The sequence below is a fragment of the Leucoraja erinacea genome, chromosome 1 (assembly GCF_028641065.1).
Source record: "Leucoraja erinacea ecotype New England chromosome 1, Leri_hhj_1, whole genome shotgun sequence".
In the NCBI taxonomy this organism is placed as follows: domain Eukaryota; kingdom Metazoa; phylum Chordata; class Chondrichthyes; order Rajiformes; family Rajidae; genus Leucoraja; species Leucoraja erinaceus.
Window position 1 is genome coordinate 62,798,358 of NC_073377.1, and position 26,659 is coordinate 62,825,016.

A 26,659-nucleotide genomic window follows, 5' to 3' on the forward strand; every position below is an offset into this window, starting at 1 on the left:
CGCAGGTCATGGGGAGAACAAAAAGTCCGTACAGACTGCACCCGTAGTCAGGATCGAACCCGGGACTCTGGCGCTGTAAGGCAACAACTCTACCGCTGCACCACCGTATATGATCCATGGAAGAACCTGCGCTTACTGTGCACCAAAGGGAAAATAACATGACTAGTATTTAAAGTGTGGGAACAAAGATCATCCACTGATGATCATGGGATAAACAGAGCCTGGTCCCATAGCGTCTTTCCTCTCTCTTTTCAGGAGGTAATGGCTTGGAATAAAGTATACAGTATAGGAATGAAGTATAGAACTAACAGGAATAACGTAGATGAGCTTGAGGCTCAGGTAGAAACTAGCAAGTATGATGTTGTGGGAATTACAGAGACATGGCTGCAAGAGGGCCAGGGCTGGAACTGAATATTCAAGGGTATACCTCCTATCGAAAAGACAGACAGGTGGGCAAAGGGGGTGGGGTAGCTCTGTTGGTGAGGAATGAAATTCAGTCCCTTGCAAGGGATGACATTGAAACAGGAGATGTGGAGTCAGTATCAATAGAACTAAGGAATTGTAAGGTGTAAAAAGACCCTAATGCGACTAATCTACAGGCCCCCAAACAGTAGCCTGGACATAGGGCGCAAGTTGAATCAGGAGTTAAAATTGGCATGTAGCAAAAGTAATGCTGTGGTTGTTATGGGAGATTTCAACATGCAGGTAGACTGGGAAAATCAGGTTGGTACTGGACCCCAAGAAAGGGACTTTGTAGAGTGCCTTTGTGATGGATTCTTTGAACAGCTTGTATTGGAGCCTGCCAGGGAGAAGGCAATTCTGGATTTAGTGTTATGTAATGAACCGGATTTGATAAAGGACCTCGAGGTTAATGAGCCATTAGGAGGCAGTGACCATAACATGGTCAGGTTTAATCTACAATTGGAGAGGGAGAAGGGTAGATCAGAGGTGTCAGTGTTGCAGTTGAATAAAGGGGACTATGGGGCCATGAGGGAGGAGCTGGCCAATGTTGACTGGAAAAATACCCTAGCAGGGATGACAGTGGAACAAAAATGACAGGTGTTTCTATGAATAATACAAAATGTGCAGGATTAGTTCATTCCTAGGAGGAAGAAAGATTCCAAGGGGAGAAAGGGACGACCATGGCTGACAAGGGACGTCAGGGATAGTATAAAAATTAAAGCGAAGAAGTACAACGTAGCAAAGGTGAGCGGGAAGCAAGAGGATTGGGTAATGTTTAAAGAACAACAGAAGATAACCAAAAAGAAAATATGGGGAGTAAAGATGAGGAACGAAGGTAAGCTAGCCAACAATATAAAGCAGGATAGTAAAAGCTTCTTTAGGTATGTGAAGAGGAAAAAAATAGTTAAGACCAAAGTTGGACCCTTGAAGAATGAAAAAGGTGAATTTATTATGGGGAACAAGGAAATGGCAGATGAGTTGAACGGGTACTTTGGATCTGTCTTCACTAAGGAGGACACAATCTTCCTGATATAGTAGTGGCCAGATGATCTGGGGTGACAGAGGAACTGAAGGAAATCCACATTAGGCAGGAAATCGTGTTGGATAGACTGATGGGATTGAAGGCTGATAAATCCCCAGGGCCTGATGGTCTGCATCCCAGGGTACTTAAGGAAGTGGGTCTAGAAATCGTGGATGCATTGGTGATGATTTTCCAATGTTCTATAGACTCAGTGTGAATTGGAGGATAGCTAATGTTATCCCACGTTTTAAGAAAAGTGGGAGAGAGAAAACGGGGAATTATAGACCAGTTAGCCTGATATCGATGGTGAGGATGATGCTGGAGTCAATTATAAAAGATGAGATAGTCACACATTTGAATAGCAGTAACAGGATCGGTCTGAGTCAGCATGGATTTACAAAGGGGAAATCATGCTTGACAAATCTTCTGGAATATTTTGAAGATGTAACTCGGAAAATGGACAAGGGTGAGCCAGTGGATGTAGTGCACCTGGACTTTCAGAAAGCATTTGGTTAGGTCCCACATAGGGGATTAGTGGGCAAAATTAGGCCACATGGTATTGGGGGTAGAGTGCTGACATGAATAGAGTAGTGGTAGGCAGACAGGAAACAAAGAGTAGGGTCCCTTTCAGAATGGCAGGCAGTGACTAGTGGGGTACCGCAAGGCTTGGTGCTGGGACTGCAGCTATTTACAATATACATCAATGATTTGGATGAAAGGATTCAAAGTAACATTAGAAAATTTGCAGATGACACAAAGCTGGGTGGCAGTGCGAACTGTGAGAATGATGCTATGAGAATGCACGGTGACTTGGACAGGTTGGGGGAGTGGGCAGATGCATGGCAGATGAAGTTTAATGTGGATAAATGTGAGGTTTTCCACTTTGATAGCAAAAACAGGAAGGCAGATTACTATCTAAATGGCGTCGTTGGGAAAAGGGGAAGTACAACAGGATCTGGGGGTCCTTGTACATCAGTCTATGAAAGTAAGCATGCAGGTACAGCAGGCAGTGAAGAAAGCAAATGGCATGTTGGCCTTTATAACAAGAGGAATCGGATATAGGAGCAAAGAGGTCCTTCTGCAGTTGTACAGAGCCCTAGTGAGACCACACCTGGAGTATTGTGTGCAGTTTTGGTCCCCAAATTTGAGGAAGGACATTCTTGCTATTGAGGGAGTGCAGCGTAGGTTTACAAGGTTAATTCCCGGGATGGCGGGACTGTCATATACTGAGAGAATGGAACAGCTGGGCTTGTACACTCTGGAGTTTAGAAGGATAAGAGGGGATCTCAATGAAACATATAAGATTGTTAAGGGCTTGGACACACTACAGGCAGGAAACATGTTCCTGATGTTGGGGGAGTCCAGAAACAGGGGCTACAGTTTAAGAATAAGGAGTAAGCCATTTAGACCGGAGTCGAGGAAACATTTTTTCTCACAGAGAAGGCAGGGATGGGGATTGGGGATGATCAGCCATGATCACATTGAATGGCGGTGCTGGCTCGAAGGGCCAAATGGCCTGTTCCTGCGCCTATTGTCTATTGTCTATTGTCTAATAGTTAACTAAAACAGAATGGAGTAAGCATCTTCTTTCTTCAGTGGGTCAGCCACTTAAATAATTAGCCTATAGTGTTTCGGAACTGACGGGTGCTACTAGTTTAACCTATGAGACACTAGTTCCTATGAAATAAATGTTCTTGGCACTATTTTCACCCCTGTGCTCTGTGAAATCAATTTGAATCTCTTCTGCAGCAGTCCTTCCGTTCTACTCAAGGTTCTTTGGAGAACAAGGAAAGTGTGGAAGGTATTCCCAAGATCTTCCTTTTGTTATGACCCTCTGCTGCATGCAAGGGACTAACGTGAAGGGGTGGACACACCAACCTTCCTTCCCCCTCAGCTACCAATACTTTGGTCAGTACTACCTTGTGGTAGCACAGCAACGGCCAGGAATTAGTCAGCAGAGAATGCAATTGCCAGACATCAACATTCTGCTCCACTGAGAGACCAATCTGACTGCTCTCAAGTCACCTCTCTATAAACAAGAGCTTTCAAACACAAGGCTGAATTGATTCAGTGAAAGCTAACGTCATTCTCTTAAGAAGTACACTTAACTAGTTTAGTTTAGTTTTGAGACTGAGACCGAGCCAACCAGCATTCCCCACACACAAGCACTATCCTTCACATTAGGGACAATTTACAGTTCTTACCAAAGCCAATTAATCTACAAACTGTACATCTTTGGAGTGTGGGAGGAAACCGGGGAAAACACACGCGGTCACAGGGAGAACGTATAAACTCCTTACAGACAGCACCCGTATTCAGGATCAAACCCGGGTCTCTGGCACTGCAAGGCAGCAACTCTAAGTAGCGCCACTGTGCCGCATCTGAAAACTGGCAAACTGTTTTCAAACTTGCAAACTTTTTCAAAATTGCAACTTGACATAACAATTGAGTCAGGCAGTTGGGTCAACTTAGTATGTATCAAATCCATTTTTTTTTAAGTCAAAAATCTGACTCAAGTAAAAGAGATAGCCTACTGGATTCATAAAATTGCCTATATTGGAAAGAGAAATATCATCAAATTATTCCTGGTGGAGAATATGATGTCCCGTGAATTCAGGATTAAAGCTGAGTATTTCTGAGTGAATGGAGTGATGCATAAGTATTCTTTGAAAAGAATACTTATGCATACTTATGGGACTCTTGTCCCATTTAATTTTTTGGCTTGAGGACCATAGAATTGACATACATGACAGTGGCAGCTGAAAGATAAAATGCAATACAATGTACCATACATTGTGATCTATTGTAATGCAAAGCTAATGTGCATATGGGGGCCAACATTGACCTTAATTTACCAGATCAGTGTTATGATGAGCACATTTGTAGCATGACCCTTGATTTAGGATTATCCTTAAACAGTTTTGTGGGAGTGTTTGTTGATTACAGGATGTTTTCATTTGACTCCCAAGAAGGTAAGATGAACATTTTTATTTATGTTGCAATGGCTATAAAAAACACTGCTTTATGATCACTCTTGTTCCAGTCAGCATAGCAGTTAGTTAAACATTCCAGTCTCCATAGGAAGAAGTATGAAATTTGAGTAGTTGAAACATTTTGGGAAGCAAAAACTATAGAAACAAATACAAATTTAAAAATATCTGGTATGAGCAGTGAGCTGCCAAAATAAATACCAGGAACATAAAACTAGAAATGTGTCAGTTTAGAATGAATAGCTCATTCATTCCTTTGTGTGACACGTACAGATCGTACGTTAACATTTGATGCCGAGTTTTCATACTAAAACGTCAGAAAATATTAAGGTACTTTTATCCCGTTCCAGTATTTTGTTAAGAAACCATTCAGAAGCAATTGTCTCGACCTGTAATAAAAACTCTTCAGAAAAATTAATATGTTTTGCTTCACATATTTCACGTTTTTTAATTTAAAGGCAATTTTATTTTTAAAAATGTTGATTAAAACAAAATCCACACTAGTTTACTTCTGATCTAGAAACATTTATTCAGAGTACTGAAACATTCGAATGGATTTCAATTTCAATGCTTCCTAATATTTTCTACATTCATTCTACATGTATGATCCAAAAACAAGGCAAAGGAAGGATAGGAAAAAATTGTCATTTATTTTTACAGCATTTATATTTATATATGTATGGAATATATACATTACATATTTTATAGTACGAGATGGACACAATGCATCCTGTAAAGATTACACTGAAGTTATTTTAACGGCTATGATGACACCACATACACATGTAAATTGCATATCAGTGAAATTGAGAAATGTTTAAATGGAAACCCGTTCAAATATCTCAATACCCTGAATTCATTGTTTTCAATTAAAGAGAAATCAGATGAGCTCTCTAAATTCTTGAAGTGTGGCAGATGCATCCACAGCAGCGCTGATGAGTCAAGCCAATTCAATTTTATTTCTATAGCACATTTAAAAACAACTCTCATTGACCAAAGTGCTTTACATCGGTGCAGGTACTAACGTGCTACATACAATGGTACATAGATCTAACAATACAAACATAAATACATACATACAGCGCTCCCTCAGAGGACCTCAAGAAACGCTTGTGAGTAGAAATAGGTTTTAAGTCTAGACTTAAAGGAGTTGATGGAGGGGGCAGTTCTGATGAGAAGAGGGATGCTGTTCCACAGTCTAGATGCTGCAACCACAAAAGCGCTGTCGCCCCTGAGCTTAAAGCTGGACCGCGGGGTAGTCAGTAGCCCCAAGTCAGCCGACCTGAGGGACCTGGAGGTAGAATGGTGGGATAGCAAATTTTGGGTGTAGGTGGGGGAAAGCCCGTTAATGGCTTTGTATACATATAGGAGGAGCTTGAAATTGATTCTTTACCGCACTGGGAGCCAGTGGAGAGAGGCCATAATCGGGGTGATGTGGTCCCTTTTACGGGTAACGGTCAGAAGCCTTGCTGCAGCGTTTTAGGTCAATTGCAAGTAGGCAGGGATGATTGGCTGATGCCAGTGTATAGGGAGTTGCAGTAATCAAGGCGGGAAGAGATAAATGCGTGAAGGTCGTTGAATTGGAGGAATGGTTTGATTTTAAAGCTATCGTGCGAAGTAGGAAGCCAGCGTTTACCATAGCATTGACTTGCTTGTCAAACTTCAATGCGGAGTCATATATCACGCCAAGGTTTTTGACTTGCGCTTTGAGTAAGGAGGTTAGTCTTCCAAGGCTGCCTGCTATCGTTTTGGTGGAGTCCGAGGGGCCAAGTAGGATGACCTCAGACTTACTCTCGTTTAGTTGGAGGAGGTTCTGCGCCATCCAACACTTTATATCCTCGAGGCAGTGCATAAGGCTGAGTAGATTTGATCAGTTGTTGGGTTTCAGGGGGAGATAGAGCTGTGTATCGTCGGCATAGCAGTGGAAGGAAATGCCGTGCCTTTGAATGACTTGGCCTAGGGGGAGCATATACAGAGAGAAGAGAATGGGGCCTAGGATGGAGCCTTGTGGAACCCCACAGCAAAGGCTAGCTGGGAAAGAGAAAGATTGCCTATGTTTGTAGAGATACTCCCATCTTTGAGGTAGGAGATGAACCAGTTCAGGGCAGTGCCATCAATACCAACCCCATACCGGAGACGGTCAATTAGGATGGAGTGGTCCACTGTATCAAACACTGCGCTGAGGTCAAGAAGGAGCAGGATTGCACAGTCGCCGGAGTCGATGGCGAGAAGGAGGTCATTGTGTACCTCCAACAAGGCAGACTCTGTGCTAAGGTGGGCCCTGATTGGAAACTTTCCAGGATGGTATTTTGTTGTAGGTAAGGCATTGGTTGATTTAGAATTACCTTTTCAAGGACTTTTGAAAGAAAAGGCAGTTTGGAAATAGGTCTATAGTTGCTAGGCAAGGTAAGATCTAGGTTAGGGTTTTTCAGGAGGGGCTGGACCACCACATGCTGGAAACAGGTTGGAACAGTGCCAGTGGCCAGAGAACTATTGATGATAGAGAGGATGTTGGGACAAGCTATTGCAATGACATCCTTCAGAAGGGCAGTGGGGACAACGTTGAGGGGGCAGGTTGCAGGTTTCATAGTGGGGACCAGCTTTACAAGGGAGGGTAGAGTAACGGGTTGGAAAGAGTCTAATTTAGAAGAACAGACCAATGAGACAGCTAGGTCACGGATGGGAGGGGAAATATTTGTTCTAATGTTCTCAACTTTGCTGGTGAAAAATGTAGTAAATTCTTCGCACTTATCAGGGGACCCAGTTAAGCTGGTGCTGGGGGCAGGACATATGACAGAGGTAATGGTACTAAATAGGACCTTGGAATTATGGGCGTTTTTGGAAATAAGGTTGGAAAAGTATTGTGTTCTCGCAGACTTTACTGCTTCCTGGTGTTTGAGAAGATTGTTTCTCAGAAGTTCGAAGGAAATTTGAAGCTGATCAGGTTTATACTTCCCTTCTGATTTTCTGCACTCTCTTCTTAGGTGGTGGTGTCATTGAGCCACGGCCAGCCTTTAGGCTTAGGCTTTTTCATTTTTAAGAGGAACAACAGAATCCAGGATGGAAGAGCAAGTGGTATTGAATAAAGAAATGAGGTTGTCGGTGCTGAGATGGAGGGGAGACGCCTCGATGGTGCAGATGTCGGGAGCAACTATGAGAGCTAAATCAAAGAGTTTATTTAGCGGGAGTAGCGAACAGGTAGATGGGATTTTGAGGGATAGTGAGTTCCTATATTTCACTAGTCTGTGCAGCGGTAGATTTGCTGCCTCACAGAGACCTGGGATCGATCATGTTTAAAATACAATCAAACAATTGTGTTAAATCAGAACATAGGAAATTTGGTTTGAAAGAAGATAAATTGCCTAAACAGTGAGAAAGATGGCATAACATGTGCACTGATACATTGGGGGAACCACTTTGTATTTGGTCACCAGCACTCAACACATGTGAAAATGCAGGGCACATGTTTTATTCAATGTTCTGCATTCAGAACTTTTAAAGTCTACAGAGCTGAACGTGCGGCAGTGACCACAAGGAACAGATGATATTCTCAGACACAATGTGCAGCAAATGCTGATTTACAAAAGAGACACAAAGTGCTGGAGTAACTCAGCGGACCAGGCAGCTTCTCCAGAGAACATGGATAGGTGACGTTTTGGGTCGGGACCCGTCTTCATACAGATTATACCAGAGGGTCCCGACTCAAAACATCTTCTGCCCATTCCCTCCACAGATGTTGCCTGGCCTATTATCAGTCCTGAACTATTATCTACCTCATTGATAACTCTCAGACTATCTTTGATCAGACTTTACTGGCTTTACCTTGCTCTAAATGTTATTCCCTTATTGTGTATCTATACACTGTAAATGGCTCGATTGTAAATATGAATTGTTTTTTCCGCTGACTGTTAACAAAAGGCTTTTCATGGTACACGTGACAATAAACTAAACTGAAACTTAAATTGAAACTGACCCATTGAGTTCCTCCAGCATTTTGGGTTTTGCTACAGATGAAATTCTCATATACATCCAGCAGTCATGAACAAAATATGCATCCAGCAATAATGAGTGGAAATGTACTTCATTTAAAGAATGGGTAACAAAACCTAATTTGCATCTGAGCAGGTCTTAATCAGATCAAACTGGAATATTTGTGCAGAAACTGAGACTACCATGATTTAAGACTATTCAGATTTGTACTTTGAACTCAACACTTGTTCATTACACCTGCCTGGCTATAGTGGTCCTAAAAAATGATTGAGGTTTTTATGAATTTATGTCTGAATCTGACATCTGTTTTGTGGAACCAAACTCCAAGTCACCGCTTTCCTTACCCTTAGACATGCATCCAGCTGAGATAAGTGCAGTCATGCAGACTTCAGCATGTCCCACCTCTTTCAAGATCAGAACTGCCGATGCACAATCTCCTGGTGTCTGCTCACCTTTCTTTGAAGCAGTTGAAAAACAAGCCAACAAATTTCCATGAATCTACAAAGATCAAAATGATGTCTCGTCAAACATCACCTAACCTAGTAGAGGATGGAGACTAGCAGATGGCGACTGTGGTTAAATGCTGCCTTGATGTTTTCATTTTGATCCCTTTACCTAATATTGACCACATGGATACAAGTGAGCATAGCAATTTGGGATGGAGGCCTCTCTACAGATCATGGGGAGTGATTGATTCCTGGAATTACTCATCTCCAAAGTGTAGGGTGAACAAGTGGAAGAGGAATTACTACCGTTCAAGACAGAGTTAATTCAAACCAGTCCACCCAGTCATAAGAATGAAAGGTTTATGGCCATGTTATGTTATATTTAGGATCCAGGGTCATGAATAAATCCGACTACAAACATGTATTTAATTTTCAACTTTTACAACCGAACCACTATACAAGGGCAGATTTGTTTATTGATTAGCATGTGGAATTTGGGTAAATTGGGTTCAGAGGTCAGCCATCACAGCAAGATGGTGATTTCCATTAAAATTAATTGAATGTAGATCCTGCAGGGCATTTTAACTTTCTAATCCAGAATCTTAAAGTGCTCTCTGAATGCATAAAGAAACTTTCACAGGAGATACAATTAGTAAAATCTATCGCAGCTTTATATATAATATATATAAAATCAGAATGTCAATTTTGTTCTTCTGTAAATAGAGGATGTCAGCACATTCACACAAAGTTAACGGTAGTAGGACTGTTAAATTACAATAATCATAGTTAATTTTACTGAAGGAAATTATAGGTATTGCAATTGTGATGCTGTCATGCATTTTACCCTTTGCTATGGTTTCCAGAGTTTGGATCTTATTACCAGTCTGAATTTTTGTACAAAATAAAATTCTTCAATGCCAGTTGAAGGAATGCGATTGTCAATCATTTTGTGGGCATGGGTTGGAAAAACCGGCTTTACCTTGCACTAAACATTATTCCCTTATCATGAATCTATACACTGTAAATGGCTGGATTATAATCATGTACTATATTTCCGCTGACTGGTTAGCATGCAACAAAAGCTTTGCTCTGAACCTCGGTACATGTGACAATAAACTAAACTGAAACTCAAGGGATTTGAGATGTTCCATTGTAGATCTGGAATATTTGGACCAATCAAAAAATCCATTTAGGGTGCAGGTGGAAGCGGCTTGTACCAATGCCATGCCGTTCCACTTGCCCATGGATGAGGTAGGACTGGGAACCCTGCCTCTGAACCCCAATGAATCAAGTAGAAATTTCAGGTCAGGTCAGAATCGGAACCTGGCATAATTGAACGAGTAGCTGATTGAAAAGTTGGCTCTCCTTGCACGATTGCAGAGACATCTTCAGCTGAACATAAGAAAATCAAAGCAGAACCAGGAAGTAGGCTGCCCCAGGCCCTACCTCTTCTTCTGTGCCAGTAACATGCAAAACAATAAAATACTCAGTCCCCATTGGGGTGGGTGCTCCACAAATTTTGTGGATTGCTTCCAAGAATTATTTATTTATCTGGTTGGCACAACATCACCATTTCCATCTATTAATATTTCTGCAGGCAGTGAAAAGCCTTTGATTCAGCAAACGGGTGGTCACTACTTCACACTGATTTGAAAAGGAAATGCTTTGAATGTCAGAACTTTGCAAATATGCATTTACTGTAAAACGGTCAATATTTTGGTGAAGCATCAACCCTTCATAGCAACAGTTCATCCAATCCCATCTCTTCAAAGAAAGCTATTTTTAATTCTCAGATTAGTGCATAACCTTGACATTTACTTTATTTTTACAAATCCTGTTCATTTTAAGTGTGCTGATGACTTCATTGAAGTGGCATGTATGAATTCAGCATTAACATGTTACTTTCTACTCAAAATAGCACATAAAACACCTCTGTTTAGCTATGCCAGGCCCATAATAAATTAGTTGTTTGGTGAGCAGTTTTGCCCAGCAGTAAAAAGAGTTTCAAATTTAACCCTCACAATTTAGTTAAGCCTTTAATTGTGATTTTTAGTGCAATAAATACTTACTCAAAAGTATTCCAGCAGATTTATTTGCGATGAAGGCGCAAGTAGAAACTATATGAATAGACTGTCAATTCATGTGAACTTGTATGTTGCCCAACTTTTTTATTTCAGGGAAGATCAAGGCATCCTAGAGATAGAAATGCATTTCTTGGTTTGTTCCTCAAGTACAAAATTCATGACCATTGTTTTACGCAGTCTCCTTGGATTTCTAACTGAAGTACTGGGACACACAGAGGTCCCAGACATCACCTGCGATCCTGTGATTGATGTACTATTTGGAAACAACAATTTATGAGATGGGGGTTGTATAAAACCATGGTATTCAGGAAATGTTGGTGTTTACAAAATCGTAGAAACCTTAAAAATATTTTAACACTGTTAAAATTGAAAATGCCAATGTTTAAATAAGATTAAAACATAGAAACATAGAAAATAGAAAATAGGTGCAGGAGTAGGCCATTCGGCCCTTCGAGCCTGCACCGCCATTTAATATGATTATGGTTGTTCATCCAACTCAGTATCACGTACCTGCCTTCTCTCCATACCCCCTGATCCCTCTAGCCACAAGGGCCACATCTAACTCCCTCTTAAATATAGCCAATGAACTGGCCTCAACTACCTTCCGTGGCAGAGAGTTCCAGAGATTCACCACTCTCTGCGTGAAAAATGTTCTTCTCATCTCGGTTCTTAAGGATTTCCCCTCTATCCATAAGCTGTGACCCCGTGTCCTGGACTTCCCCAACATCGGGAACAATCTTCCTGCATCTAGCCTGTCAAGAATTTTGTAATTTCTATAAGATCCTCCCTCAATCTCCTAAATTCTAGTGAGATCAAGCCGAGTCTATCCAGTCTTTCTTCATAAGAAAGTCCTGACATCCCAGGAATAATTCTGGTGAACCTTCTCTGCACTCCCTCTATGGCAATAATGTCCTTCCTCAGATTTGGAGACCAAAACTGTACGCAATACTCCAAGTGTGGTCTCACCAAAACCCTGTACAACTGCAGCAGAATCTCCCTGCTCCTATACTCAAATCCTTTTGCTATGAATGCCAACATACCATTCGATTTCTCTGCACCTGCATGCCTACTTTCAATGACTGGTGTACCATGACACCCAGGTCTCGTTGCATCTCCCCTTTTCCTAATCGGCCACCATTTAGATAATAGTCAGCTTTCCTGTTTTTGCCACCAAAGTGGATAACCTCACATTTATCCACATTATACTGCATCTGCCATGCATTTGCCCACTCATCCAGCCTATCCAGGTCACCTTGCAGCCTCCTAGCATTCTCCTCACAGCTAACACTGCCCCCCAGCTTCGTGTCATTCGCAAACTTGGAGATGGTGCATTCAATTCCCTCGTACAAATCATTAATATATATTGTAAATAGCTGGGGTCCCAGCACTGAGTCTTGCGGTACCCCACTAGTCACTGCCTGCCATTGTGAAAAGGACCAGTTTACTCCTACTCTTTGCTTCCTGTCTGCCAGCCAGTTCTCTATCCACATCAATACTGAACCCCCAATACCGTGTGCTTTAAGTTTGTATACTAATCTCTTATGTGGGACCTTGTCGAAAGCCTTCTGAAAGTCCAGATATAACATATCCACTGGTTCTCCGCTATCCACTCTACTAGTTACATCCTCGAAAAATTCTATAAGATTCATCAGACATGATTTACCTTTCGTAAATCCATGCTGACCAATGATTTCACCACTTTCCAAATGTGCTGCTATCCCATCTTTAATAACTGATACTAGCAGTTTCCCCACTACCGATGTTAGACTAACTGGTCTGTAATTCCCCGTTTTCTCTCTCCCTCCCTTTTTAAAAAGTGGGGTTACATTAGCTACCCTCCAATCCTCAGGAACTACTCCAGAATCTAATGAGTTTTGAAAAATTATCACTAATGCATCCACTATTTCTGAAGCTACTTCCTTAAGTACTCTGGGATGCAGCCTATCTGGCCCTGGGGATTTATCGGCCTTTAATCCATTCAATTTACCTAACACCACTTCCCGGCTAACCTAGATTTCACTCAGTTCCTCCATCTCATTTGATCCGCGGTCCCCTGCCATTTCCGGCAGATTATTTATGTCTTCCTTGGTGAAGACGCAACCAAAGTAGTTATTCAATTGGTCCGCCATGTCCTTGTTCCCCATGATCAGTTCACCTGTTTCTGACTGCAAGGGACCTACATTTGTTTTTACTAATCTATTTCTCTTAACATGTCTATAAAAACTTTTGCAGTCAGTTTTTATGTACCCTGCCAATTTTCTTTCATAACCTATTTTCCCTTTCCTAATTAAGCCCTTTGTCCTCCTCTGCTGGTCTCTGAATTTCTCCCAGTCCTCTGGTAGGCTGCTTTTTCTGGCTAATTTGTACGCTTCATCTTTTGCCTTGATACTATCCCTGATTTCCCTTGTTATCCACGGATGCACTACCTTCCCTGATTTATTATTTTGCCAAACTGGGATGAACAATTATTGTAGTTCATCCATGCAGTCTTGAAATGCCTTCCATTGCATATTCATCGTCAACCCTTTAAGAATTAATTGCCAGTCAATCTTGGCCAATTCACGTCTCATACCCTAAAGTTACCTTTCTTTAAGTTCAGAACCATTGTTTTTGAATAAACAATGTCACTCTCCATCCAAATGAAGAACTCAACCATATTATGGTTGCCCTTGCCCAAGGGGGCACACACAACAAGATTGCTAACTAACCCTTCCTCATTACTCAGTACCCAGGCAGAGATGCTGCCTGTCCCGCTGAGTTCCTCCAGCATTTTGTGTCTACCTTCGATCTTACCAGCATCTGCAGTTCTTTCTTACACATAGAACTGTGCAGAACAGGAATAGGACCTTCGGACCACAATGGTCATGCCGAACATGAAGTTATACTAATCTCATCTGCCTGCATGTGATCTATATCCCTCCATTTCCTGCATCCTAAGTGCCTATCCAAAACTATCTTGTATGCCATGATCATAACTGCCTCCACCACCACTCCTGGCTTCAGCTTCATTTTCCTGTCCACTCCTTGTTTTCTTTTCTGAGAGGACCAATTTCCAATAGAAACACTAAGTACTAGTGTCGTACTTCAGTTCGAAAACCAAGGAGACTGGGTAAAACAATGATTATGAATTCTGTGCTTGAGGAACAAACCAATAAATACATTTCTATTTCTAGTGTTTTTGTTCTAAAAATACACTAAAGAAGCACTGGACATGTACAAGACAATTTTGCTTTTGGAAACCTATAACTATATATTCTTTTAGCATTAAAGGAGGTGGTCAACACAATGTCAACAGTCAACGCATTCCCATTTGTCTGATTCCCTGTAACCTCTTTATATTTGCATGCTCCCATATATATAGACCTTCAGTCAATGCTCTTGAATATCTGTGGATAGTCAGGAACAGCTTGGAAACGGGCCCTTCAGCCCATCGAGTCCGTGCCGACCATCGATCACTTAAACACTAATTCTATCCTACATACTAGGGTAAATTTACAGAAGCCAATTAACCTACAAACCTCACGTGTTTGGAATGTGGGAAGAAACAGGAGCACCCGGAGAAAACCCAGGCAGTCACAGGGACAACGTACAAACTCCATACAGACAGCACTCGTAGTCATTATTAAAGGCAGGTCTCGGGCACTGTAAGGCAGCAACTCTACCACTGTGTTACTGTACCGCAGTATTAAATGTTCTGGCTGAAATGACAGTTGATGCAGAATCAAATTAAATTTTCAAAAGGTAATTTCACATGAAAAGATTTGCCAAACTCTGTAGAAAAAGCCATTTGTTGAGTCATTTCGAAGAATTGGTTTTAATTCCGAGTAGTTCTGTTTTCTGTAACTGTGGGACATTCTTAGTCCAAAAGACATGCTGTGCATGGCATAAAACATTCTCAAGCATATCCATGAAAAGCAGAGGAGATCTATTTCTTAATTTACGAAAAGCAAGCTAGGTTAGATGAATCCATGATGAAACGGATGGTGTAGGAGCAAGGGCTTTAGACTTTGTCTTCATTGGGATGATGTGTGAGGAGAGTGGGACCTGTACAAGCAGGACAGAATTGGAATGAGTTCAACGTCCTTGCAGGGAGGTTTGCTCATGCTGTTGGTGGGAGGTTATACTAATATTGCAGGGAAATGACACAGAGCAGATGGATAACCGAATATAAAAGAAAAAAGCCAAGGCCAGTCCAGCAGGCAGTCAGAAATGGACTTGTAAAAGCACATGGGAGAATTGTAAGGCTAAATTGCATCTACAGTATTTTAATGCTAGAAAGCTAACTCGTTAGATTGCAGGGAATAGAAACCAGACATGATAGGGGACGAAGAAGCAAAGAGGAAGATGCAATGCAATATTCATCAAGGAAATTAGCAAGAGGGATGAACATAAGGACATTAGGATCAAACGGCAATTAATGAATGGAGCCTAAGAACCTGGGTAAGGTCTTAATTTTGTATACCTTTATAGCACATACAGTGCTGGAATAACTCAACAGGTCAGGCAGCATCTCTGGAGTACATGGATAAGTAATTTTTCAGGTCCGATTTCTTCTTCAGACTTTCAGGTTCTTCACCAGCCTCCTCTGCTCCAAAGAAAACCAACCCAACCTATCCAACTTCAGCCCATAACTGAAACACTTCATGCCGATACACTCTTGGTAGAATGAAGAAACAAAGAACTGCAGATGCAGATTAATAAACAAAAGTAAAGAGTAACTCAGCAAGTCAAGCAGCATCTCTGGAGAACATAGGTAGGTGATGTTTTGAGTTGATTCCCTTCTTCAGTCAAAGAAACATTACTTATCTATATTCTCCAGAGATGCTGCCTGGCCCGCTGAGTTACTCCAGCACTTTGTGTCACTCTTGGAAAATCTCCTATGCACTTTCTCCAGTGTAATCACTACCTTCCTATTGTGTGGCAACCTAAATATATGTAATTCTCCAGCTGTAATCTAACCACGGTTTTATGAAGTTGTATTATGACCTCCATACACAGACGTACTCCAAGATCTCTCTGTTCTTTAAAACTCTCTAACAATCATGTTGTATGTACCACTTATATTATATCCCCCAAAATGGATCACCTTCCCCTTTTCAGGATTAAGTTCTAAACTCCCATTGCTCTTCCCAATTTACTCGAACTACCTATTTCTGTACTCAATGACCTTAAAGAATTACAGGTACATATAGTGAGTATTAAAGTAAGTGCAGGAAGAAATACAACAGGTCAAATGTTATCACAATATACTGTATTTTAAAGGAGATTGAATCCAGGAGGATCCGATATGGCATATCAAAATAAAAATAAATCCTGTGCTCAGATCCAAGCAAGCAATTGACATATTACAAATTATTTGCATGTTATGAAAGTGAATGTCTCAGGAACCTTTTATTTCTGATGTCAACAATTCCTATTCATTTAACATTTCAGCAAGTGTATAATAGAAATCTGACCATGCATTCATGTTTGCTACTTTATTTCATAATTTACTTGATCTTGTAATGTCTTTGCATCATGTACTTGGTTCTCTGAAACAGAAGACTCACACATATCAGCACCATTTAACACCCTTCTAAGCACGAAAGATAGCCAGTCCATGATGGAAGTTTCTCAGTGCCTTCATGTTGCAGCTTTATAGAAATTTAATTTACCTCCATTTGGAGTATTGTGGGCAGTTCTGATTGCCCCATCACAGGAAGGATGTGGAGGCTTTGGAGAAGGTGCAGAAGATGTTTACCTGGATGTGTTCTGGATTTTAGGATATTAGCTATAAGGAGAGATTGGACAGATATTGATTTCTGTGGAGCATTGGAGACCTGACAAGAGACCTGTCAGAGGTTTATGAAATTATGAGGCATAGTTAAGGTAGACAGTAAGAACCTTTGTGGAGAGGATACTTCCACTAGTAGGTGAGTCTTGGTCATAGCCTCAGTATTAAAGGACGTTCTTTTAGGAAGGAGATGAGAAGAAATTTCTTTAGTCAGATGTGTGGTAAATCTGTGGAATTCTTTGCCACGGAAGGTTGCGGAGGCCAAGTCAATGGATATTTTTAAGGCAGGGATAGATAGATTCTTGATTAGTACAGGTGTCAGAGGTTATGGGGAGGAAAGCAGAAGAATGGGGTTAGGAAGGAGAGATCGATTAGCCATGATGAATGACAGAGTAGCCAATGGGCCCAAAGGCCTAATTCTACTATTCCTTGTAACCTTTTGACCTTTCTCCCATGGTAAAAATGTTAAATATTGGACAACACAGTTGCTGTATAAGGACAAAGGGACAAGGTTCAACAGAGATGCGTGTGTGGAGTAAGTTTCTTTTACACAGAAGGTGATAGATGCCTGGAGCGTGCTGTCAGGTGTGCTGGTGGAAGCAGATGCTATAGTGACTTTTAGATAGATACATGCCTATTCAGGAAATGGGGGGACATGGAGCAAGTGCAAGGAGAAGGATAAGTTTAAGTTGGTTACATGTTTGGCACAGACATTGCGGACCAAAGGCACTGTTCCCTTGCTGTGCTCTTTTATAGAGACACAAGAGACTGTGGATGCTGGAGTCATGAACAAAAAACAAAGTACCTGAGGCTCAGCATGTGAGGTAGCACCTGTGGAGAAAATGAATGCTTCAGGTCCAGGGCCCTTCTTCAGACTGATCAATACTGTTCTATTTTGGTGGTCGCAAGATCAACAACTGAGTTTTCAAACATATTTTTATTCAGGAAAAAAAATTCTCAAACTTCTCTCACAACACGTCTGGCCACAACGGTGGTCAGCACTGAACTACCGCGTGAAAGCAAAACTGCGTAAAAACAAGCAGCCCCTCCCGAGTCACGTTTGATACCTGCGTGCGCCAGCAGGCGCCGCTACACTATGTTCTACGTTCTCTCCAAATGTTTAGGGTTAAACTCCTGAGTTACCTTGCTGTGGAACATTATATCATTTTTCAAATCAATTTCTCAACATAAAATCTAATGCAACAAATTAAACTTCAGCTACTGTACAATTCAACAGGAGGGATCATTTTAGCTGAAATGGGAAGCCAAGTGTAAGTAGCATATTTTGGGAACCTAAGATGAACCAAGCAAATGCTTTATAATCCAAATGGTGTAAATAGGCTAATTTGCCTGTGATCGCGCCCACCGTGACCACCGCGGACTTTATCATCAAAGTCTCGCAATCTCGGGGCGAGGGTAGTCGGGAACTCCAACGCCCCAGAAGGTTCGATCTGCCCCGACGCAAGGTTCATTCACCCGGAGCGGAGGAGCTGACAACCCCCCCCCGATGCGCGAGTGGAGCGCCTCGATGCAGAGGGCCCGAACACCATCTACGGGAGTCAAGATCATCCCGTCAACAGGGGCTCGAGGCCCACGACCGCAGAAGAGGAAGGGGAAGGGCTTGAACTATATTTCACCTTCCGCCACAGTGAGGAGTGTGTAGGAGTCACTGTGGAGGAAGTTTAATTTTAAAAGGTGTTTTGATTGTTTTGTCTCCAAGATGGCTGCCAGAAGGGAGAGTGAGCACTGGTGCATTGAGCTGCCGCTGCTCTCTCTTTGAATTGTGTGTTGGCCCTACTATTTTTTTGTTTTTGTTTTTGTTTTATTCTGCTTATATGTTTTGTAATCTGATTATTAAATTTTGTAAGGCGTCCTTGAGAGTCTTTGAAAGTATAATTATTTTGGGGGGGGGTTTTAATTTATTTTATTAGAAGCAATTGTACTGGGATAAGGCAATTGACATAACAGTTATACAATTATTGTACAGGTTCATTTTTAACATTGAAACCCAAGTCCAAAAAAAAGGTGAAGAAAGGAAAAAAAGAGAGAAAAAAAAAGAGAATGAAGAAAGAGAAATAAAATAAGAGAAAGCAAGAAAAAGACCCCTAAGCTACCAAAGACGTGCAAGAGGAAAGAAAAGAAATAAGAAAAGAGAAGATGGAGATATACCTTCCACCTTCACAAATTCATTTTATCTAGATGAAGGAAAGATTCAAAGTGCTGGATTAACTCAAAAGGTCAGACAACATCTCTGGTGAACATGGACAGGTGATGCTTTAGGGTTGGGACCCTTCTTCAGGAAAGATTGACTGGAATTTGGAAATTCTTTTTTTTTTTTAAACTGACTCAGATGACACATGCTGTGAATCTGGCCTCTCTTTTGGCACAGGTTTCATGCCAAAAAATGGGCTTTTGCAATACTTCTCAATAATGATCTGCTTCATTGCCAGACAGGCAGACAGTGATTGGCGCATAATTGGTGGTAACATTACTAATCTGTTGTCAATACTGCCACGTATTTGAATTCTGAGCTCTGAGCCTGGCAGTGTAAAGGGGGCCACCCAGGGGAAACAACGCGAGGCCAAAAAGAAATGATCTTCAGTTGCAAGGCAGCTGGAAGTAAGCTTTCAATTCGCAGTTGGCATCTGATCCCTACTTGGCTTTAGCTGATGTTCTCTTTGTCCATTGCAACACAAATTGTGGACAGGAGCATTGACAATGAGCACTGAATCTTCTCAAAAGTGTGTTGTGAAGGCTGATTTAAAAATGTTTGAGCACATACAGCATTTAAAAACTACAGATGAATTGATATGAAATCTGCCTCAATAAACTGTAACTGTCAATATAGCTGATAGGAAGCAACACTGGAAATAAAGATACTGGGGCACACCTTGGGAAAATTGCTGCTTTGGATATACAGTAAATGAGGAATTTCATAGCAATTGCATGATATGTTCCTACTGTATTCCTTTCTCTCCCATTTTAACAAAATATCAACCTATTTGAAAGTCATCTATTTATTTAAAATACTTAAGTTAAATCATAACTAAAACACTTCACAGCTGATTAAGTACTTTGGAAACGTGGCCACTATTTAGCATAAAACACTTCTTACATAGATACATAGACAATAGGTGCAGGAATAGGCCATTCGGCCCCTTGAGCCAGCACCGCCATTCAATGTGATCATGGCTGATTATCCACAAACAGTACCCAGTTCTTGCCTTCTCTCCATACCCCTTGATTCCGCTAGCCCTTGGAGCTCTATCTAACTCTCTTTTGAATGCATCCAGTGAATCGGCCTCCACTGCCTTCTGAGGCAGAGAATTCCACAATTCACAACTCTCTGTGTGAAAAAGTTATTCCTCCTCTCAGTTCTAAATAGCTTACCCCTTATTCGTTAACTGTGGCCCCTGGTACTGGACTCCCCCAAACATCGGGAACATGTTTCCTGCCTCTAGCATGTCCAATCCCTTAATAATTTTATATGTTTCTATAAGATTGCCTCTCATCCTTCTAAATTAGTTGAGTATTCTAAATTGAATACAAGGGAAGGAAGGGAATATCAAAATGTTATACAGACAACAAATATTCAAGGCAGGACAAGACAATGGAAGCCTGAGGTGTCAATCTTGGACCAGTATTGCAGTGTTCTCACCTGCAAGTCAGAAGGATTGATTTCAGGTCCCAATCTAATAGAAAATACTGAATGCACTGCTAAAACACTCCAAAAGGCTTCTGGAAATAAGCTTCCTTGAGCTCACTTTGAAAATGGGAAGAAATTAGGCTAGAGAGACAGAATTGCCTCCTTCTGTGCTGTGCGTTCAACAATCCTAAGTAGATTGTTCTCTGCAGAGCCACATTTTTTTCTTTCTAAAATTATCCTACATAATACATTTGAAACATGGTATTATCTTCATTCAATGAGCCAACCAATGCAACACCTCCCTCGCTTTACAAATATTTTATTAGTATTTAATCCTTAAAAAAGATAGAATGCTTCACAATTTTGCATGCCAGCCTTGAGTAAGGGTCAGGCTAATCTTCTCTATATTGTTCCCATTTTGGTGTACATACTGCAGAAGTGAGGATTTTTTTGTAAAAAATGTATATATTATTCATGGTATATACAGTAAATAAAGAGTGCGTCTTTCACTGAGTTGACGATCTTCCAGCAGCGGCTGATGTTTGTATCTGTACACATTCCTGTGAGTAAATATTGAGTTTGGACTTGCCTCATTGCTTGCAACAACAGTCCTTCCTCATATAGACTCCCCCTTGGACAGGCAGTCTTAATCACATCAAGCAGTAAGTGAGGATGACAGATATTTGAGGAAAAAAAAATCCATCTTACACATCTCACAAACCAACATACAGAGTTATGTTTTCAGTTATTTATTCTTGTGTGCACCATTCTTAAATATAATTTGAGCAATGATGATTAAATGAGTAGTCGGAACTGATTGTATGCATGCAGGTGCAGCAGGCAGTGAAGAAGGCGAATGGTATGTTAGCATTCATAGCAAAAGGATTTGAGTATAGGAGCAGGGAGGTTCTACTGCAAGGGTCTTGGTGAGACCACACCAGGAGTATTGCGTACAGTTTTGGTCTCCTAATCTGAGGAAAGACATTCTTGCCATAGAGGGAGCACAGAGAAGGTTTGTAAGACTGATTCCTGGGATGTCAGGACTTTCTTGTGAAGAAAGACTGGATAGACTCAGCTTGTACTCGCTAGAATTTAGAAGATTGCGGGGGGATCTTATAGATAAATTCTTAAGGGGTTGGACAGGCTAGATGCAGGAAGATTGTTCCCGATGTCGGGGAAGTCCAGAACAAGGGGTCACAGTTTAAGGATAAGGGGGAAATCGTTTAGGACCGAGATGAGAAAAACATTTTTCACACAGAGAGTGGTGAATCTCTGGAATTCTCTGTCACTGAAGGTAGTTGAGGCCAGTTCATTGGCTATATTTAAGAGGGAGTTAGACGTGTCCCTTGTGGCCAAAGGTATCAGGGGGTATGGAGAGAAGGCAGGTACAGGATACTGAGTTGGATGATCAGCCATGATCATATTGAATGGCGGTGCACGCTCGAAGGGCCAAATGGCTTACTCTTGCACCTATTTTCTAGGTTTCTTTGTTTCTTTGATTGATAGCAGCCCCCACAATTAAAATGTGGATTACGGAAATGACTGAGACCTTGCATTTGGAAAAAATAAGATTTGTCTTAATTGACAAACCAGAATTATTTGTTAGAATATGGTCTCCATTTATTGAATTCTTAAAAAAGTGAATTGGTTCAACACAAAATTAGGGTTGAAACGAGTTTGGGATTGGATGAATACTTATACAGGTGCACAACCTTTTATCCGAAAGCCTTGGGACCAGACACTTTTCGTAATTCAGAATTTTTCGGCTTTCGGAATGGAAGATTTTTAACGTAGATTTTAACGGCCGGCTCAGTGGTAGAGTGCTCGGCTCGTATCCGCAAGGTCGCGAGTTTGCGCCTCGATCCCGGCAGTTACTCGATCGCGAGTTTGAGTCTTCAATGTAGTTTTTTCTTGCAGAATAGGAGAGAATAGGGAGGGTTAGACTGGGATCATTCTCTGCGAGATGATCTTAGTGCGGGAGACAAGTGTAGGAGAGGTGTACTGACTGTGTGGGCAGAACTTTGGAAGTGATTGCCCACCATTCTCAAAAGCCGCTGTGTCTCCCTGTCCCTCCAACTCCAGAGGAATCCGCTCCCCGGTGGGCCGCTACGGCGACAAGTGGCAGTTCGCCCACAGCCCGAGCTGCGCCCCCTCATCCGCAACCCGGGTTCCTCTGGAGTTGGAGCGGGGCTGGGCTAGAGTTGTTGCTGGCTGTGAGTCTCTGGGATCTCCGTGCTTGCAGTGGGCCTGGGGGTCGGTGTCCCGATGAGGGGGCGCAGCTCGGGCTGTGGGCGAACTGCCACTTGTCGCTGTAGTGGCGCATCGGGGAGCGGCTTCTGGTGGTCCTGACGTCTCTCAGCTCCTGTCCAGGGGGACGGCCGGAGACGTCAGGACCAACAAGAACCCGCTCACCGATTTGCCGCTACAGCGACAAGTGGCAGTTCGCCCACAGCCCGAGCTGCGCCCCCTCATCCGCAACCCGGGTTCCTCTGGAGTTGGAGCGGGGCTGGGCTAGAGTTGCTGCTGGCTGTGAGTCTCCGCGATCTCCGTGCTTGCAGTCGGTGTCCCGTTGGTCCTGACGTCTCCGGTCACCCCCCTGGAATGGAGCTGAGACTGGGAACTGTACCGCCCTTGCCCCCTCCCTCTGCAACTGCAAACAACCCCATAGTTCCCAGTCTCAGCTCCTGTACAGGGTGTGGCCGGAGACGTCACAGCCTGAGCCATCAGCTTCTGTCCCTACGGGGACAGCGGAGAGCGTGTTCCTCTAGAATTGGAACGGGGCTGGGCTGCTGCTGGCTGTGGGTCTCTGGGATCTCCGTGCTTGCAGTGGGCCTGGGGGTCGGTGTCCCATTGGTCCTGACGTCTCCGGTGACTGGCACTGGCTCCAACGTGAAGACAGTGCAAAGCCCTCGCGCCGGTGCAATGCGCGGGGAGCTGGAGAGGGGAGGGAAGGGGTCACACACATGGCCGGGAAGCAGAGGGGTGTAGGTGGGGTGAAACTGAAGGGAGCGACAATTTGCTGCTGCCTGCCAGCTGTGTTAAAAAGTTCCCACGCAAGACTCACGATACACTGTGTATCGTGAGTCTACCGTGGGAACTTTATAACTCAGCGGGCAGGCAGCAGCATATTGTCAATTATTAACCCTCCCGCGCAATATACCCTCACCTTCTCTTTTATGAATGGGGATTTAGTTCCCCTTTCTTCGAGGACCGACCGGAGGTTCCGCTGTCACCTCTGCGGGCCGCCCTCGGTGAACGTTTTCAAGGACCTTTATTCAAGGACTGAAAAAATGTCCACTATTCGGAGGTTTTCGTTATTTGGATCTTCGGATAAAAGGTTGTGCACCTGTACTTAATATCTCTTGGATCTATCTCCACAATCTTGTTATTTGTAATTTCTTTTTTTGTCTTCTTTTTTTCTCTATTAGTTTATAGTTTCTCTTATTTTTTTCTCTCTTTATCTTTATTCTTTAAAAAAATTGAAGCTATGTAAGAAATCTGTAATTAAATTGTCGCTTATTATTATTTGTATACATGCATCTAATAAAAATATTTACAAAAAAAAAGGAACTGATTGATGTACTTTTGAACTAAAATACCTTTATCTATGTATAATCATTTGATATCCACTCCACTTTACTCCAAGAAATGAGGGTAGAAATGAAGAATTGTAAATGCTAGTTCACAAAAATTGATACGCAGTGCTGGAGTAACGCAGCTGATCAGACAACATCTCTGAAAGACATGGATTGTCGATGTTTCGGGTCAAGCCCTTCTTCAGACTAAATGTCAGTTTTAAACTTTTCCAATTAATTGGTAAATGATAATTAGTCACGTGTATCAGAGGCCATTGACACCTCAATGTTACCATCCATTATCATATTTATTTTGAATTTTGCATCATTTAACACTGGCGACACATTCAAGTTTATATACTTATAGGCCCACACCACACATACTCTCTTACTTACATATATCCTGTGGGACTGCACAAAAGGAGGAACAATCAGAGTAACTAAATCCAAATAGATAAGATGGGAAGGTGAGAGGACGCAGCAGGATATCTAGGAATGAGCATAGGTAAAGAAAAGAGAGAGGGATGAAGAACAGATGAAGGACCGCAGGAAATACCACAGCAGTTGGGTTAGTTGGGAAGGGGCTTTAAGGAAAATGGAGAGATAGAGGTGAAGTATGGAATGGACATGATAGCGAGAATGAGATTACGTGACAAGGTGGTGCTGGGTTAAAATTCCATCTAATGTGGCAATGAACTGAGCAAAAGCATATTTATTACCCCAAAGAGGATAGAAAGAAGTGGTAGAGAGAAGATTACTATAGAGGTGTAACTGTTAAGGAAAGGCAGAGAAACCAGTGATGGAAAATATGGAATAACTGCTTCGACAATGAAAGGTGACCGGCTCGCAAGAAGGGAGGTGAGATCACCTTTACTGTGCCAAATTTGATCCTTTTTCAATGTGGAAGGGAGGGATTTGCATTCCATGCATTTTTCTCTCAGTATTGGGTAGATACTGTAGGTTAGTCTTGGAACTTTTCCTGAAGGAACATGCCAATCCCCTGAAGTATTCTACGCTCTATAGGGCTCCATTTATCTCTGCATAGTGTTTCGTGAGCAGAGCATTCCAGTGAAGGTGTCAGATTTGGATCAGATTATGACACCCTATCTTCTGAGAACAAAGATACTGAGTTCCTGCTCCAATCCAAAAGCTAGCACACATTGCTTGAACTATCAATGCTGGGTTTTTTTTCCGAACAGAATGAATGCAAATATCTTTTCCTATTACCCACAGAAGAGCAGAAAGTTCTTCCCATTCATTACAGAACATATAAAAGTTTGGTATCATACCAATAGTGAAAACAATGGCAATCTACTTGGCAGTATCAGCATATGGCATCTGAGCACTGCTATGGTTATCACTCAACAACACACACACAAACATGTGTAGATGTATATGTACACACACACAGAACACATTTCTCTACAATGAGGAAAAACCTTGCAAATTACAAGTGAAAATTTGAAATGTTGATATTTTAGTAAATGGTCCCAGAGATACATCAGTGCCATTGAGAATTTTGCTTTTATTTTGGACATCAATAGACAATAGACAATAGGTGCAGGAGTAGGCCATTTGGCCCTTCGAGCCAGCACCCCCATTCAATGTGATCATTGCTGATCATCCCCAATCAGTACCCCGTTCCTGCCTTCTCCCCATATCCCCTGACTCCGCTATCTTTAAGAGCTCTATCTAGTTCTCTCTTGAAAGTATCCAGAGAACCAGCCTCCACTGCCCTCTGATGCAGAGAATTCCACAGACTCACCACACTCTGTGAAAAAAAGTGTTTCCTCATCTCCGTTCTAAATGGCTTACCCCTTATTTTTAAACTGTGGCCCCTGGTTCTGGACTCCCCCAACATTGAGAACATGTTTCCTGCCTCTAGCATATCCAAGCCCTTAACAATCTTATATGCTTCAATAAGATTCCCTCTCATCCTTCTAAACTCCAGAGTGTACAAGCCCAGCTGCTCCATCCTCTCAGCATATGACAGTCCCGCCATCCCGGGAATTAACCTTGCGAACCTACGCTGCACTCCCTCAATAGCATGAATGTCCTTCCTCAAATTAGGGGATCAAAACTGCACACAATACTCCAGGTGCAAAGACCATTAACAGTTTGAAAAACAAATCACACCAGGGGTAGAAACGAGTCCTCTGATTAATTTTGGTAAAGCTCTGACATTTCCATCACAAATTCAATTGTGAACGTCATTGAATATTACAACCAGTAGTTAAAAGTAAATTCCAACTTCTCAGTGTACTGCATTGTATTACAGCATTTTAAGAGTGTTGAGAGTCTAGAGTGTTCAATTATCATTTGTACCAACAATAGAACAATAAAATTCTTACTTGCCTAAACTGATGAAGACATTAGGAAATGTAGATGTGTAGGAAGGAATTGTAGATGCTGTTTTAAACCGAAGATAGGCACAAAAGGCTGAAGTAACTCAGCGGGTCAGACAGCATCTCTGGAGAAAAGGAATAGGTGACATTTCAGGTCGAGACACTTCTTCAGACTGAGAGTCAGGGAAAAGGAAAAAAAGAGATAGCTTTGCTGGCATCTTGAGCAAAACAGAAATTGCTGGATTAAATCAGCAGGACAAGCAGTATCTATGGAGGGAATGGATAGGTGGTGTTTCCAGTCAGGATTGAAGGGTCACGACCCAAAAC

General features: G+C 42.0%; 1 non-coding gene across 1 annotated transcript; it reads right to left on the reverse strand.

Moving 5' to 3' along the window:
* Positions 1 to 20,751: 20,751 nt before the first annotated feature.
* On the reverse strand, positions 20,752 to 20,858 carry LOC129704797 (U6 spliceosomal RNA). Its single transcript, XR_008724774.1, has one exon. It is a non-coding gene; the product is annotated as a U6 spliceosomal RNA (small nuclear RNA).
* Positions 20,859 to 26,659: the final 5,801 nt, after the last annotated feature.